General features: G+C 39.9%; 1 protein-coding gene across 1 annotated transcript in view; it reads left to right on the top strand.

Moving 5' to 3' along the window:
- LOC126184990 (forkhead box protein P1-like) overlaps positions 1 to 17,508 on the top strand; it is a 224,997-nt gene that overhangs the window by 147,308 nt on the left and 60,181 nt on the right. The gene's annotated exons all lie outside the window — the stretch shown is intronic.

The following is a 17,508-nucleotide window of genomic DNA, read 5'->3' as shown; positions in this document are numbered from 1 at the left end:
CTAGCAGCACATGTAGAGTATCCTGTATGAAATCATGATAACGTGCTCCATTGAGCGTAGGTGGAAGAACATGGGGCCAATCAAGACATCACCAACAATGCCTGCCCAAACGTTCACAGAAAATCTGTGTTGTTGATATGATTGCACAATTGCGTGCAGATTCTCGTCAGCCCACACATGTTGATTGTGAAAATTTACAATTTGATCATGTTGGAATGAAGCCTCATCCGTAAAGAGAACATTTGTACTGAAATGAGGATTGACACATTGTTGGATGAATCATTCGCAGAAGTGTACCCGTGGAGGCCAATCAGCTGCTGATAGTGCCTGCACACGCTGTACATGGTACGGAAACAACTGGTTCTCCGTAGCACTCTCCATACAGTGACGTAGTCAACGTTACCTTGTACAGCAGCAACTTCTCTGACGCTGACATTAGGGATATCGTCAACTGCATGAAGAATTGCCTCGTCCATTGCAGGTGTCCTCATCATTCTAGGTCTTCCCCAGTCGTGAGTCATAGGCTGGAATGTTCCGTGCTCCCTAAGACGCCGATCAATTGCTTCTAACGTCTTCCTGTCAGGATATCTTCATTCTGGAAATCTGTCTCGATACAAATGTACCGTGCCACAGCCATTGCCCCGTGCTAATCCATACTTCAAATGGACATCTGCCAACTCCGCATTTGTAAACGTTGCACTGACTGCAAAACCACGTTCGTGATGAACACTAACCTGTTGATGCTACATACTGATGTGCTTGATGCTAGTACTGTAGAGCAATGAGTCGCACGTCAACACAAGCACCAAAGTCAACATTACCTTCCTTCAATTGGGCCAACTGGCGGTGAATCGAGGAAGTACAGTACATACTGACGACACTAAAATGAGCTCTAACATGGAAATTAAGCGTTTCCGGACACATGTCCACGTAACATCTTTTCTTTATTTGTGTGTGAGGAATGTTTCCTGAAAGTTTGGCCGTACGTTTTTGTAACACCCTGTAGGAATGCTCAATATTCAGGAATATGACAGGAATGATCATGTGAAGCAAAAAGTGTAGTAAACATAGGCATTAAAATTCATACTTAAGAGCTATGAGTTCTCTTCAGCTTCAATACTATGAAATACATCTCTTTTTCTGCATGCTCTTTGCATTCCATATTTTGGGAGATGATAGTGTTGACTAAAAAAAAAAGTCCAGTAAACACGGACTCTGAAGTGCATACCTTAAAAACCATGAGCACTTGTTCATCTTTGCTACTGTGAAACTGAACAAGTGTGCTCATAGCTCTTAAGATATGCGTTTTAGATGTTATGTTTACTAGACTTTTTTGCTTTCAAGGATCATTCCTGTCACATCCCTGAATACTGACCACTTCTCCTGGAACAACCTGTATGCTGGGTAGTGTTAATATCTCAAGATCTGTAAACGTTGGCCTACATGATTCTCTCAGTTTAGCATTGAGTGTCATTCTTATTGCTCTTTTTTGTAATTTGAATGACTATTAATGTTCGTTTCAGAAATATCTCCCCACAGAATAATGACATAACATAATCTGAAATGGATTAGTGCACAGTACATCCTTTTCACAATATTTGTGTCTTTTAGGTAGCTGAATTTGTGCAGTACACATTGGCTTGAGCTGAGTTTTTCACTTATGTGCTCTGTTTTCTTATCCAAATTTACATTTTCAATAACTACTCTTCCAAGAAGTTTTGTGTATTTGATGGCCTCAGTCTATGCAAATGTTGATATATTCATTGTATTGGATTTTTAGTTTCAGATTTACACAAAGCATTTTAGTAATGTTGTTATGCAAATTTAATTCATTAAATCAATGGATAGCATTATTTACTTTTAAGCTGCCTTTTATTCGTAGATTTACTGCGTCTTAATACTTGAACAGTAGAGATATATCATCTACATAAGTAGCTATATTTCTATAAACAATAATTTTTGGGACATAATGTGTATAAAATGAGAAGCAATGAGGCAAGGATGAGCCCCTGTAGGACTGACAAGTGCAATATTCTCACTTCAGCTCTTATTTTCTCTCCTGCCATTACTGTAATTTCTGTTATATTGACTCCTATTTGACAAGTATGATATGATCCAATCTGCATTCCCTCTTATACCAGATACGCCCAATAGTTCTGCTAAAGTTTTCTGTTCCCCACAGTCAAGTGCCTTTGTTAGATCCATAAATAATCCAACACATTTATTTCTAGAATCTGATTTGATTATGACATTCTCTATGAGACTTGTGGCAGCATCTATGGTGTGTTTATATTTCTGGAAGCCAAATACAATCTTGCTGAGCATTTCATATTCCAACAGAAATGTAGTGAGTCTCTGTGCATACATTCATTCAAATATTTTTGATATGACTTGTAGAATAGCTGTGGGTCTATAACTCCCTGGTTCCTATTTGTTTTATTTATTTTATTTTTATTTATTTATTTATTTATTTATTTTGTTTTTCCATATAAATATCTTTTGCAGTACATATATTGTACACAGGATATTGGACAGAAAACCTATTTAGCTATCGGTTCTTCAAACGTTTCTGTTTATGTGTTGGTTCCATCAGTGTTATCTTTAAGCAATTTGGAAAAGTTTCTTCCAGGAATTATGTATTGATTAGTTAAGTAAGAGGTTTGTTGAGTTCCTGCACACAGTATTTAACTTCTGTACATGATATTCTTTCAGTTACCGGTACACATCATTTATTTGTTTTAGGTTTTTTTTTATTACCTGTATTGTGCCTGCTTCTGTCAGTGGAAACAGCACCATACTTTTTTCTTTGGGTGCCTGCTAAATTTTTTTCTGTATGTTGTGATATTTAGCATTTGCTTTTTCTCTTAACTTTTGGCCTATTTGGAAAAATGATCATTGAAGATCTTTATGATATTATTTTGTTCTATTGTAGTTTTTTGCTGATCATAAATTTTATTTGCCTGTAGTCCTGTGAGTCTGATTGATGTACGATTTGTATTTATAATAGACCAGCAAGCATTGCTTTTATCGTCAGCACTACTTATTTAAGTTGTTGTATCTATTTGCTTGGCTGCTTGCAGTATTTTGGCATATATTTTTTATATTTTCTGTAATACATTTTAAAGTTTTCATCATTTTTAGTTTTATATATCCTGTGTAACATTTTTGTCTTGTTCCTAGAGACCAAAGTACCTTTGTTATCCATCCTTTTATTTTTATTCATGATTTTGACATTATTCATTTTTACTGGCCATATTATATTGAAATAGTCTGAAAAGGTACTTATAAAATGTGTCACTCTGTTATGTCGTGAAGAGTCTTTTTCCATCCATTCCCATCCTTCTCCCTTAAGTTTAAGCCTAAGGACCATTAGGTTTCATTCATTTTGGTTGTGTAAGCTGAATAATTTGTAGTTTGAATCTGATGACAGAACCACCACTTCATATTACACATTAGTGGGAAGCAATAACATATTATTTCAATAAATATTGTCAAACAATGGAAAGTCCAGGGTGGAATGTGAACAATTATGAAAAGGATAGGTTGCTACTCTCCTTAAAGATGACACGTTGAGTTGCAGAGAGGCACAATGAAAAGACTGTCACACACTCAGCTTTTGGCCAAAGCCTTCTTCAGAAATGAAAGGAAAATTCACACAAGCAGGTATTCCTTACACTGACTTGACCACTATCTCTGAACACTCTGGCAAAGCCACAGCAGTTGCATTGAATGAAAGCAGCAATGTGGAGTATGGAATGGGGCAGGGAAGGGAGAGAGATAGCAGAGTTCAGGTGGGGGAAAAGAAGAGTGCTGTCTGGTGGAGCATGCAGGAGCTAGAAGGTGTCAGGACAGGGCAGCCGGCCACAGCTTTGGGAGGCTGTGGGGTGAGATTGAGTGGGAAGGGGGGGAAGAATGGGGAGCAGATAAAGGAGCGGAGCAGAGAGTTGAAAAAGACTTATGGTTTTGCTAGCAGAGAGTGGTGCACAATGAAGGTGAAGGGGACATGAATTGGGAGGGGTTTACAGCACATCCTAGTCCAACCGTACACCATTGCCAAACCCAACTGCTTGCTACAGGGATCATGTCCCTGTGGAAGACCCAGATGCAAGACATCCCCAATCCACCCACACAGCAATTCCTAATCCAATCCTGTCACAGGCTTATCCCATACCATCAGAGGCCAGGTTACCTGTCAAAGCAGCCATCTCATATACCATCTCTATTGCAATCATTGCATAGCTTTTTAGATTGCTACAATATGAATTGACACTACCAAACTGTGGCCAAGAGCAAAGTAGTCGACCCTGTGACACAACATGCAGCTGCTTGATTTCAATGGCTGCTTGACAACCTAGCATAGTGGATCCTCCCCTCCACCATCAGCTTTTCTGAACTGTGAAGGTGGTAATTATTTTTACAATCAGCTTTTCTGAACTGTGAAGGTGGTAATTATTTTTACAACACATTCTTTGCTCCTAGAATTATCCCAGCCTAAACCTATGATACCCAACTGTCCCTACACTCCTGACCCAGCAGTTTCTGCTCACTGTCATACAACCTCCTCCCAGTTCATGTCCCCTCATCCTCATTGTGTGCTGCTCTATTTCAGAGCACTCACCAGTCTTTTCCCCTCTCCTCTCCTTTTCTGCTCCCCACCCCACCCCCTTCCCCCACAGAATCCTGATGCTGTACCTCATTGCTTTGCACCTTTTAGTGAACTGCCAGATATCATTATTCTCTCTCCCCACCCATATTCTGCTACCTCTCCCCCTTCCCTGCCCCACTCCAGATTGCTGCTTTCATTGAATGCAAGAGTTGCAGCCTGGCCAGAGTGGCTGCAGATAGCAGTTATGTGTGTGCGAGGTGTGCCTGCTTGTGTGAATATGTGTGTGTTGTCCTTTCTTTTCTGAAGACCTTGGCCAAAAGCTGAGAGTGTAACAGTCTTTTTGTTGTGCCTGTTTGCAACTCGATGTGTCTATGGTGAGTAGCAATGTATACTTTTCATAATTCACTGAATATTGCAATTTTATTGTGAACATCTTCCATGCATGCACTGTTTCAAATCTGAGGCTGAAATAGATTTTTAAATGTGCTAATACTGTGTTCTTAACTGCACATTCTCTAGCTGAAAGTAGGTGATTCGGTATTTATTTCTGACAAACAGAGATTTAACAGCATCCATTGACAGCCAGGAAAACCCATTTGATGAATTCAGGACATTTTATAAATGACAAATTCAGTTTTCATGAATACTTCATCTACACTACTGGCCATTAAAATTGCTACACCACAGAGATGACATGCTACAGACATGAAATTGAACCGACAGGAAGAAGATGCTGTGATATGCAAATGATTAACTTTTCAGAGCATTCACACAAGTTTGGCGCTGCTGACATGAGGAAAGTTTCCAACTGATTTCTCATACACAAACAGCAGTTGACCGGCGTTGCCTGGTGAAAAGTTGTTGTGATGCCTCGTGTAAGGAGGAGAAATGCGTACCGTCACGTTTCCGACTTTGATAAAGGTCGGATTGTAGCCTATCGCAATAGCAGTTTATCGTATCGCGACATTGCTGCTCGTGTTGGTTGAGATCCAATGACTGTTAGCAGAATATGGAATCGGTGTGTTCAGGAGGGTAATACGGAATGCCGTGCTGGATCCCAACAGCCTCGTACCACCAGCAGTCCAGATGAGAGGCATCTTATCCGCATGGCTGTAACGGATCGTACAGCACGTTTCGATCCCTGAGTCAACAGATGGGGACGTTTGCAAGACAATAACCATCTGCACAAACGGTTCGACAATGTTTGCAGCAGCATTGTCTATCAGCTCGGAGACCGTGACTGCAGTTACCCTTGACGCTGCCTCACAGACAGAAGAGCCTGCGATGGTGTACTCAACGACGAACCTGGGTGCACGAATGGCAAAACATCATTTTTTTGGATGAATCCAGGTTCTGTTTACAGCATCATGATGGTCGCATCCATGTTTGGCGACATTGCAGTGAACGCACATTGGAAGCGTGTATTCGTGATCACCATACTGGTGTATCACCTGGCGTGATGGTATGGGGTGCCATCGGTTACACGTCTCGGTCACCTCTTGTTCACATTGACGGCACTTTGAACAGTGGACGTTACATTTCAGATGTGTTTACAACCCATGGTTCTACCCTTCCTTTGATCCCTGCGAAATGCACGACCGCGTGTTGGAGGTCCTGTACGGGCCTTTCTGGATACAGAAAATGTTCGACTGCTGCCCTGGCCAGCACATTCTCCAGATCTCTCACTAATTGAAAACATCTGGTCAATGGTGTCCGAGCAACTGGCTTGTCACAATAAGCCAGTCACTACTCTTGATGAACTGTGGTATTGTGTTGAAGCTGCATGGGCAGCTGTACCTGTACACACCATCCAAGTTCTGTTTGACTCAATGCCCAGGCGTATCAAGGCTGTTAACACGGCCAGAGGTGGTTGTTCTGGGTACTGATTTCTCAGGATCTATGCACTCAAATTGCATGAAAATGTAATCACATGTCAGTTCTAGTATAATACAGGGCTATTACAAATGATTGAAGCGATTTCATAAATTCACTGTAGCTCCATTCATTGACATATGGTCATGACACACTACAGATACGTAGAAAAACTCATAAAGTTTTGTTCGGCTGAAGCTGCACTTCAGGTTTCTGCCGTCAGAGCACTCGAGAGCGCAGTGAGACAAAATGGCGACAGGAGCCGAGAAAGCGTATGTCGTGCTTGAAATGCACTCACATCAGTCAGTCATAACAGTGCAACGACACTTCAGTACGAAGTTCAACAAAGATCCACCAACTGCTAACTCCATTCGGCGATGGTATGCGCAGTTTAAAGCTTCTGGATGCCTCTGTAAGGGGAAATCAATGGGTCGGCCTGCAGTGAGCGAAGAAACGGTTGAACGCGTGCGGGCAAGTTTCACGCGTAGCCCGCGGAAAATTGGCTCATGCCACAACTGGAGACCGACAGCGCCGACTTCATCTTTCAACAGGATGGTGCTCCACCGCACTTCCATCATGATGTTCGGCATTTCTTAAACAGGAGATTGGATAACCGATGGATCGGTCGTGGTGGAGATCATGATCAGCAATTCATGTCATGGCCTCCACGCTCTCCCGACTTAACCCCATGCGATTTCTTTCTGTGGGGTTATGTGAAAGATTCAGTGTTTAAACCTCCACTACCAAGAAACGTGCCAGAACTGCGAGCTCGCATCAACGATGCTTTCGAACTCATTGATGGGGACATGCTGCGCCGAGTGTGGGAGGAACTTGATTATCGGCTTGATGTCTGCCGAATCACTAAAGGGGCACATATCAAACATTTGTGAATACCTAAAAAAAACTTTTTGAGTTTCTGTATGTGTGTGCAAAGCATTGTGAAAATATCTCAAATAATAAAGTTATTGTAGAGCTGTGAAATCGCTTCAATCATTTGTAATAACCCTGTATATTTTTCCAATGAATACCCATTTATCATCTGCATTTCTTCTTGGTGTAGCAATTTTAATGGCCAGTAGTGTATATATTACCTTGCATTAGATGCTATCCCCATTTGGTCCTTTGTTACATTTTGAATATAAAAAGTTGCTAAAAGATTTATGAAATCACTCACCCTGTGTGAAATATTTTGTAAAATTCATGTTATAATCACCAGGTAATATGTTTTCTTTCTTTGACTTAACATGACACCTTAAATTTTGATCAAAAATTTGTGCATATTGCTATTAGGTGAATGGTAAATGCAGACATTTATTAGAGCAGACTGCTTGTTTTCAAAGAGCACAAGATTCAAAATGCTTACTAATATTAAAATTATGTGTTTTTTTGTATATACTGAATACTTTGCCTCCCATTATATGTACTAGACAGTCGTTTGTTGTATTGCTATAGCAGCAGAAACAATTGTTGTTGGTCTAATTTAGAAATCTGAAAAACAAGTTTTCATGTTTGAGATGGTGTTCCAGAAAGTGAGTAACATCAGCATTGAATATATTGCTCATCTAAACTGACTTTATTTATTGCATATTTTGTAATAGGTAATAAAATCTAAGAAAAAAGTTATTACTAGTTCACTGAATTGTAATGTTCTTTACATATTAGACAGGCATTTTGAGTTTCAGTTATCATTTGAAGCACAATTACATTCACTTCAATTAGTGCAATCCCTGATTTCCTATATTTGCCACTTTCATTTGACATCGTAATATTGATATCCCTCTCCCTAATAACTTAGTTTAGTTGTTTTATTTTACAAATATTGTTAAACATTTTACTAAATACAGCATAACTTTGCCAAAACGGATTTCACAGAATTCCGTTGGATCAGTACACATTGTTCAAAATACATCTCATTGTAAACTTGTGCTGTTGTTTATTCTCTTCATGTGGGGATCATACACTGGTTGTCTCTTTATGGTAGCAGCTAATCATAATATTGAGTCCTTGAAACACATTTTTCTATTTCATTAATTAGGTTTTGACTACTTTTTTCACATGCAGGCCTATGTTGTAGTCAGTTTGTGTATACATGAATGGAACACATCTGTAAAATTTATTTGCATCACTTCATCCTACTTGAATGATTTGAAGAATTTAATGTGATATAATTCGTGCTTATACATTTACTTTACAGTTTGATGTGGCAACATTTCTAGCCACAGAATTACCAGTTACTACCAACTCACTATTTGTGGATATTTTACATTCATTTAAGACTTCATTTCATAATGTTTGTGGTTTAGGGCTTTCAGTTTCTTCTTATTTATGTTTTTTTAATAATTTTGTTTCAATCTTATTTCTATGTATTGAGCTATGGGATGAAGAGTTGTATTTATCTGCAGTGGTCTCTCGTTGATGCAAGTGGCAGTTATATTGGAATAGTACAGGAATCTCATGACCTTAATGTTGTATGCCTGCTTCTTCAACAACACAAATTTTATTAAGCACATCTTATTTACAATGAAATCACAGAAATTAATAGTTACTGACTCTTCTGGGAATGCACAAAACAAAAGACTTCTGAAGATGGATACCTTAAGGCCAATACAGTACTTTGTATGTTTGTTGAATAACTCTCATTTCAGTCCTGGAGAACACAGTTTGTAGGATGAACTGGGAAACACTCTGATACAAACCACACTTTCAGTTCACCCATAAGTCATTAGTTTGTTCACTGAAAACACAATGGTTTGTTGAATGGTGAGTGAAGACAGTCTTTATTAAGAAGCCAGGCAAATCTGTGCATTATCCAAAGTTTGTCAGTAATTAACACCAAAGTCCAAATGATAGTTCAGTAGAAAACCTCACAGCACATGGTCATTGTAAATATGTACACTGAAGAGCTTGTTGTAAACATCAGCTGGTTGACAAGTGAAGCTGTGACTATGTATGACAGGCCTTAAATCTGCCTTGGGTGTGTCACCATGTGACCTGGTGCTAGCAGATGTATCCTTCTACACCACTTCTAGAGGCCTTACCGAACATATGTATTGTTATATCAGTTGTAATCCAATGGGACATACAGATGGAATAAGGTCCCTCTCCCACTGAACCATCTTGGACAGTGCGTAGGTGGACAAGGTGGGTGCAGCATGCTGCAAAGGCTGGGGTGTGGCTTTGAGTGCTGGTGGTTGTAGAGGAGCCACTCTCAGGTCTGATGCCAGAGAGGCAGGAGGAAACAGTTGTTCAAAGTCGCGGCTTGCTGTTGTTTCTGGAGAAGGCTGTGGCTCTGACATCAGATCTGATGCAGATTGGGAGGCTTCCTGCACACTGTCTGGCTTCAGATCCATAGGGATGATGGACAATCGTTAGAGAAACAGGAATGCCAGATGGCCCCTGCTTGGGATGTCAAACTGGAACTGGACACCATTGATGCTGTTTCTTGGTCCTTGGATAGTCAATGTGGGCTGCCACCCCCCCCCCCCTCCCTCCACCTGCTGCACCACCCTACCTGTACACCTCTACTTGTCCCCCCCCCCATCCCCCACCCCCATTCCAATGTGGCATATCCAGTGATGAAGCTTGCTGTGGGTAGTACTAATGGAGCTGATTTCAGTGCCAGCAAAGGATGCACTGAGGTATAAGTCAGATCATGCACTCCCAGACAAGGATGCCAACTTTAAAAGGTGTGGCTGCTTCGTCTTCTTGTACCATTGTACCAATAGAGGCTATGGCAGATTTAACAATGAATTATAAGGTCATCCATGCAAGAGTTCCTACAGGCTTCAATAGTGGATTGGAATCATCCAGTAAGAGGATAAAAAGGAAAGCAGTGCAGCATTGCTGAGCTTGGATATTAATAGTTTTTCTGCCAGTGTTTTAAATGTCCATAAAAAATGTTCAGCTATGCATTTAGAGGCAAGGAGAAATGGATGTACAGTTATGTGGTTGATTTCATTCTGGGTGCAAAACCATTTAAAAAATGGTGGCTGCAAACTAATGTCCATTATCAGTGACACGAGTTCATGGGGCTACTTCCATAGAAAAAAAATTGACCATGGCCTTAGCGATGTTCTCCAGCATGATCTGTTGCATTTTGATGATGTATGAGAAATGGGAATACATGTCTATTAAAATTAACCACATGGTCCCATGGAACGGACCCAAGAATCCACATGCACTCAATCGCACAGCCATTTAGGCATATGTGACAGGTGGTAAGCATGGGGTGGCACTGGTTGCTGTCTCTGGCAAGCTTAACATTGTCGAGCCATGCACACAATATTTTCATCAACCTGTGGCTAATACACATGTCACCATGTCAAAATCTTCTTCCTGGAAATGTCACTGGGACTTATGCAGGATACAAAAGATACAAGAGTACATAACCTCCATAGTCACCACTCAACACTGATAGTCATCTTAATTCAATAAAAAGACACTTTTGGAAAGACAAAGGGCATGGTGTCATGAAAAGAAACAATGAAGCTGCAGGGAGGCTGCCAAAGGAATGGCAGCAGCAAGCCAGTTTATATGAACTGGCAAACCTGTCTTGAGAGTGGGTCCTTACATGTTCCTGCTGTGACATTTCTGGAAGTGATGAGAAACTCTTCCACAGACTGTTCCAGTTGTGAATCAGTGGGAAAATAAACACTCTCTTGTTTATTAAATTCCTCATTGAGACCTATAGGGAATTGTGACATAATGTCTGTATTCACGTGCTGATATGATTTGCAATAATGAATGGAATATCAGTAATTTGATAAGAAAAGAGCCCAATGTTGATAGCTTGTGGTTTGTGACACAAGATGAAATTTGTTGTCATACTGGGAAAATGTGGAACTTTGGGATACCAATGATAATTGACAATGTCTCTTCTCTATCAGGGAATAATTTTCTTGTGCTGTGGTGAACATCTTAGAGGCAAACATGGTGAGCCACTATGAACTGCTGTAATAGAATGGTTCCAGTGTTACAGGATGACATGCCCATGGTGAAAAGTTTGCAGACACTATTTCAAATTAATAAATGCTTGCTGACAGAATGTGAATCACTGGAAAGGGACCTCTTTCCTCTGCAATCTGTTTAACAGTTGGATTGGCATTGCAGTTTGGTTGATAAACTGGATGTAATGTGTAAACTTGCCCATAAAAACCTGCAGGTCCTTTACATTCTGTGGTACATAAATATGAGAAATGGTTGCCACATTCTCCAATGTTGGTTTAAGATGAAGGAGAATTTTAAGATATTACATTTAAATTTGCATTCCAAGGGCAAAAAAAAATATCTCCAGATATTGAGCATATGCTCTTTCTAAGTCCATCCTATGAGCACTGTATCATCCTGATAATTTACACATGGTGGCAATAGTTTGTTCTAAACATTTCTGAGAGAGTGCTAGTTGCTAGCAATGCCAAACAGTAACTTGTTATATTGATACAGGCCGAAAAGGAGTATTTAATATCATAGTGCCTTAGAAAGCCTAATCCAAAGGAAGTTGAAAATAAACTTGCTAAGGATCAGCCTTGGAGAAATACTGACCCCCTACCATCTGTGAAAATAATTCTACAGGATACAGAAGGGAGTATGAATGCACAACTGACTGAGCATTTATCACTTTCATGGAGTCCTCAAAAAGGTATAACACATTACCTGGTTTGCAAACAGTGACTAAAGGTGGTGCCCTGCTGCTGTCGTTATCAGGGATAGTATTATTATCTCCTCTAAGCAATCCAGTTCACTTTTATCCTCATGCTGTAAGGCAAAAAGTATCAGGGTAGGACGGATACATATAATTATAGGCCTATATCATTGACGTCAGTTTGTTACAGAATAAGCAAACATGTTTCATGCTCAAGAATTATGACATTTTTGGAGTAAATCTGTTCTATAAAAATCAACATGGATTCACCAAACAGGACTGTTACTATTTACAATGTATATAAGTGATATAGTAGAAAGCATTGTAAGTGCTTTAAGACTGCAGAGGATGCAGTTGTCTATAAGAAAGTACCAATGCCAGAAGACAGTACTGATTTGAAGAATGACCTGTAGAGGACTGATGAATGGTGCAGGCTATGGCAGTCGACCCTCAACATAAATAAATGTGACATATTGCACATACATAGGAAAAGAAATCCACTACTCCACAACTACACTATTGATAACAGATTGCTGGAAACAGTGTCTACTGTAAAATATCTAGGAATAATTATCCAGAGTGACCTTAAGAGGAATGACCACAAAAAACAAATAGTAGGAAAGGCAGATGGCAGACTGAGATTCATAGGAAGAATTTTATGGCAGTGAAACTCATCCATGAAAGAAGTGGCACTTGTTTGACCAATTCTTGTGTATTGATCATCAATATGGGATCCTTACCAGATAGGACTGATAGAAGAGATAGAGAAGATCCAATGAAGAGCAGCACATTTCATCATGGGTTTGTTTAATTGGCATGATAGTGCTGCAGTGAGGTTTACCATTGAAATTTAGAGTTGTTGCAGAGAGGTTTACCATCAAAATTTAGAGTAAACACTTTCCTGGGAGAGTTTGACAGCACATTACTTCCTCCCGCACACGTCTCGCAAAACGACCACGACAAGAAAATTTGAGAAATTACAGCTAATACAGAGGCTTACCAACAATCGTGCTTCCCAAAACCATTTGTGAATGGAATAGGGGAGGTGGGCTCAGTTAGTGGTACCAGAAGCTCTACCACACACCATTAGGTGACTTGCAGAGTATGATGTACATGTAGATGAAGGCTAGGAAAAACAAGAGGAGGAGAAGAAATTTTCCATATAAAGTAACATTACAATAGTTTGGCCTCTGAAGACATAAGTCTAAATATGGTGAAAGGGTGACAGCTAAGATCTGCAGATAAAGACACATAATAATAACACAAGACTCACAGCAGTGTTTTGTCTGGTTAAGTACAGATTAGCAGGATTGAATAAAAAATGGTGCACTTGTGCACAATATAGTAATTCAGTACAGCTACATGTCACTGAATCACCCCTACATGCTGTAAATTATTACACATCCACTTGACTGCAAGTGGCATATCAGTCATGGGTCAAGGTATCCTGTACAGTGGAGACATTGATCAGGTAGAACTCAGGATGTTGCACCCATCCGACTAACCAACAGATCTGAGGTGCTGTCTTGCATTGAAACTGAGTCAGCAAGATTCACTGCCTGTGTCAAGGGGCAGCTAAAGAAAAGAAACAGAGATCTATTGGTCATTAGCAGTTCAAACATACAGCAAATAATGGTACCCTTTAGGGAAATGGCAGCAAGGGGTTTGTAAAGGAACACCAGGTGTACCCAGTGTGTATGCCTGGAGGCTTCATTCAGCCTGTCGAGTAGGATATTCTGGTAGACGCGGAGGGAACTGGATGCAACCAACTGCAGATTGTGGCACGCATGGGAACAAATGATGCTTGTCATCTGGGCTCCAAGGTCATACCTGGCTCATTCCAGTGACTAAGAGTGAGGGTTGAGATTACCAGCCATCTGCACCATTGTCCCCAGAACAGATCATGGCCCTTCCAATTTGAACCAGAGACTCCAAAGGTTTTGTGACAAGCTAGGCTGTGATTTCCTAGAGCTGCACCATAGAGTTAAGATTGTAGGTTTCCCTAAATGGGTCAGGTGCACGCTACACATCAGAGGCTACTACCCGAGTAAGTGGTGTGCACCAATCCAGGTAATGATAGCTGTAGTAATATCCATATGCCTCCACAGCTAAGAGCATTAAGATCATAGTAGTCAACTGCTGAAACATTCACAACAAAGTGCCAGTGTGGCATACTATGCTTACTTTAATTCCATAATGTCATATGGGATTATTTTTTGGGGTAGTTGATCAAGTGAAATCCACTGCTGGAAAACTTGCTGTGTCTTGTGTCAAGGGGTAGCCAAAGAAAATAAAATTTAAACCTATGCTGAAAGGATAGGGAAATGAGTAAGGGAGGTGGTATATTTGTCACAGCAGATGAAAAAACTCAAATCCACCGAGATAGAAATTGAAGCAGCGTGTGAGATTGATTATGCAAGAGTCAGTATCAGGGGTGGGCATAAAATTATAATAGGCTCCTTCTATCAACCACCAGACTCACCTGCTGATGTAATTGAAAACTCTAGAGGTAACATTAGTTCACTTGTACATGAGTTCTCTAATCCTACTGTAACCATTGGAGAAGACTTTAACCATCAAACAATCAATTGGGATTATTATAGTTTTGTTTGTGGTAGGCATAACAAGATTAAATGGCTTCTCTGAAAACTACCTAGAACAGGTAGTTCAGAACCCTACTCATGATAGAAATACATTAGGTCTAATGACAACAAACAAACTTGACCTTCTTGAGGAAGTTCATATTGAAACTATCAGGCAGTTATAGCAACAATGAATACCAAAGTACAAAGGGCAGCTAAAACTAGCGAAAATATTTATATGTTCAGCAAACTAGACAGAGAAACAGTAGTGTCATACCTCAATTAGGAACTTGCAACATTTAGGTTTGAACAGGAGCATGTAGAGGAACTATGGCTCAAGTTTGAAAGAATTGTTGAGCATGCACTGGATAGATATGTATGAATTGAACAGTTCATGATGGGAGAGATCTCCCATGGTATACAGTCAATGCAAAGAGACTATAAAGAAACAGAGACTTCTGCATAATAATTGTAAAACAAAGAATGGGGCTATAAATAGAGAGATGCTGAATTAAATGCATTTGACAGTTGAGAGAGCAATGTGTGAAGCCTTTAGTGAGTACTTTAGCAGAATATTGTCAAAAGATCTTTCACAAAACCCAAAGAAATTTTGGTCATATGTAAATGCTGTTAGTAGTACCAAAGTTAGCATCCAGTCACTCATGGATAAGGTCGGAACTGAAACTGAGAGTAGCAAAGCAAAAGCAGAAATATTTAACACTGTTTTCAAATACTCCTTTGCAAAGGAAAACCCAGGAGTATTGCCCTAGTTTAATTCTTGTACCATGCATGAAATAGATATTAATGTCAGTGGCATTGAGATATATTTGTATATTTCTCATCATTCTGGGAACTGTACCAGATAGGATTGATAGGTTAGATTTGATCCATAGTGAGGAGATCCTCCAGGATGTAGAAAATGTCAGAAAAACAATAATACATGACAAATATTTACAACTGAAACAAATAAGCTAATTTACATCCACAGGTCCCAAGTGGAATGATTGCCATTTTCTTTTAATGAACACTATATGAAAGAATCATTTTTCAAACACTCATTTACTAAGATCGCATTAATGCACTGAATTTAAAATTAGAAAAAAAACTTTTTATTTTTAAGGTAATAAGCGTATAATAGAACTACTACAATACTTATTTACAATGAACACATTACTGCACTGAACACTGAAATGGTGCAGAAGTTAGATTGTACTTATATAGACACACACACACACGCACACACACAAGAAATCCTTTAGGCTTCTCTTAAACTAAATTTCATTGGTTGTTAAGCTTTTTATGGCTGCTGGCAAGTGGGTGTTCCTGAATAATGCACACCTTTTTGTACAAGAGTAAGTGACTTTATATCCTTGTGAAGATTATTCTTACTTCTAGTATTGGTTCCATGAATTGAGCTGTTGGTTTGAAAAAGTGATATATTTTTAATGACAAAATTTCGTTAAGGAATAAATATATTGGGAAGCAATAGTTAGTATCCCTAGTTCCCTAAACAGGCTTCTGCAGGATGTTTTTGAGTTCGCACCATATATAACTCTTATTACATGTTTTTTGTGCTATTGATGCTATTTCATTATCTCCCTTCTTAAACAGTGGCTTAACTTCAGCATATTTCAACCATTCAGGAAATATTACATCTACATCTACATTTATACTCCGCAAGCCACCCAACGGTGTGTGGCGGAGGGCACTTTACGTGCCACTGTCATTATCTCCCTTTCCTGTTCCAGTCGCGTATGGTTCGCGGGAAGAACGACTGTCTGAAAGCCTCTGTGCGCGCTCTAATCTCTCTAATTTTACATTCGTGATCTCCTCGGGAGGTATAAGTAGGGGGAAGCAATATATTCGATACCTCATCCAGAAACGCACCCTCTCGAAACCTGGCGAGCAAGCTACACCGCGATGCAGAGCGCCTCTCTTGCAGAGTCTGCCACTTGAGTTTGTTAAACATCTCCGTAACGCTATCACGGTTACCAAATAACCCTGTGACGAAACGCGCCGCTCTTCTTTGGATCTTCTCTATCTCCTCCGTCAACCCCATCTGGTACGGATCCCACACTGATGAGCAATACTCAAGTATAGGTCGAACGAGTGTTTTGTAAGCCACCTCCTTTGTTGATGGACTACATTTTCTAAGGACTCTCCCAATGAATCTCAACCTGGTACCCGCCTTACCAACAATTAATTTTATATGATCATTCCACTTCAAATCGTTCCGCACGCATACTCCCAGATATTTTACAGAAGTAACTGCTACCAGTGTTTGTTCCGCTAACATATAATCATACAATAAAGGATCCTTCTTTCTATGTATTCGCAATACATTACATTTGTCTATGTTAAGGGTCAGTTGCCACTCCCTGCACCAAGTGCCTATCCGCTGCAGATCTTCCTGCATTTCGCTACAATTTTCTAATGCTGCAACTTCTCTGTATACTACAGCATCATCCGCGAAAAGCCGCATGGAACTTCCGACACTATCTACTAGGTCATTTATATATATTGTGAAAAGCAATGGTCCCATAACACTCCCCTGTGGCACGCCAGAGGTTACTTTAACGTCTGTAGATGTCTCTCCATTGAGAACAACATGCTGTGTTCTGTTTGCTAAAAACTCTTCAATCCAGCCACACAGCTGGTCTGATATTCCGTAGGCTCTTACTTTGTTTATCAGGCGACAGTGCGGAACTGTATCGAACGCCTTCCGGAAGTCAAGGAAAATGGCATCTACCTGGGAGCCTGTATCTAATATTTTCTGGGTCTCATGAACAAATAAAGCGAGTTGGGTT

This window comes from Schistocerca cancellata, chromosome 4, assembly GCF_023864275.1.
Source record: "Schistocerca cancellata isolate TAMUIC-IGC-003103 chromosome 4, iqSchCanc2.1, whole genome shotgun sequence".
In the NCBI taxonomy this organism is placed as follows: domain Eukaryota; kingdom Metazoa; phylum Arthropoda; class Insecta; order Orthoptera; family Acrididae; genus Schistocerca; species Schistocerca cancellata.
The sequence above is the reverse complement of the archived record's forward strand: the minus strand, read 5'-3'. Positions and strand labels throughout refer to the sequence as shown.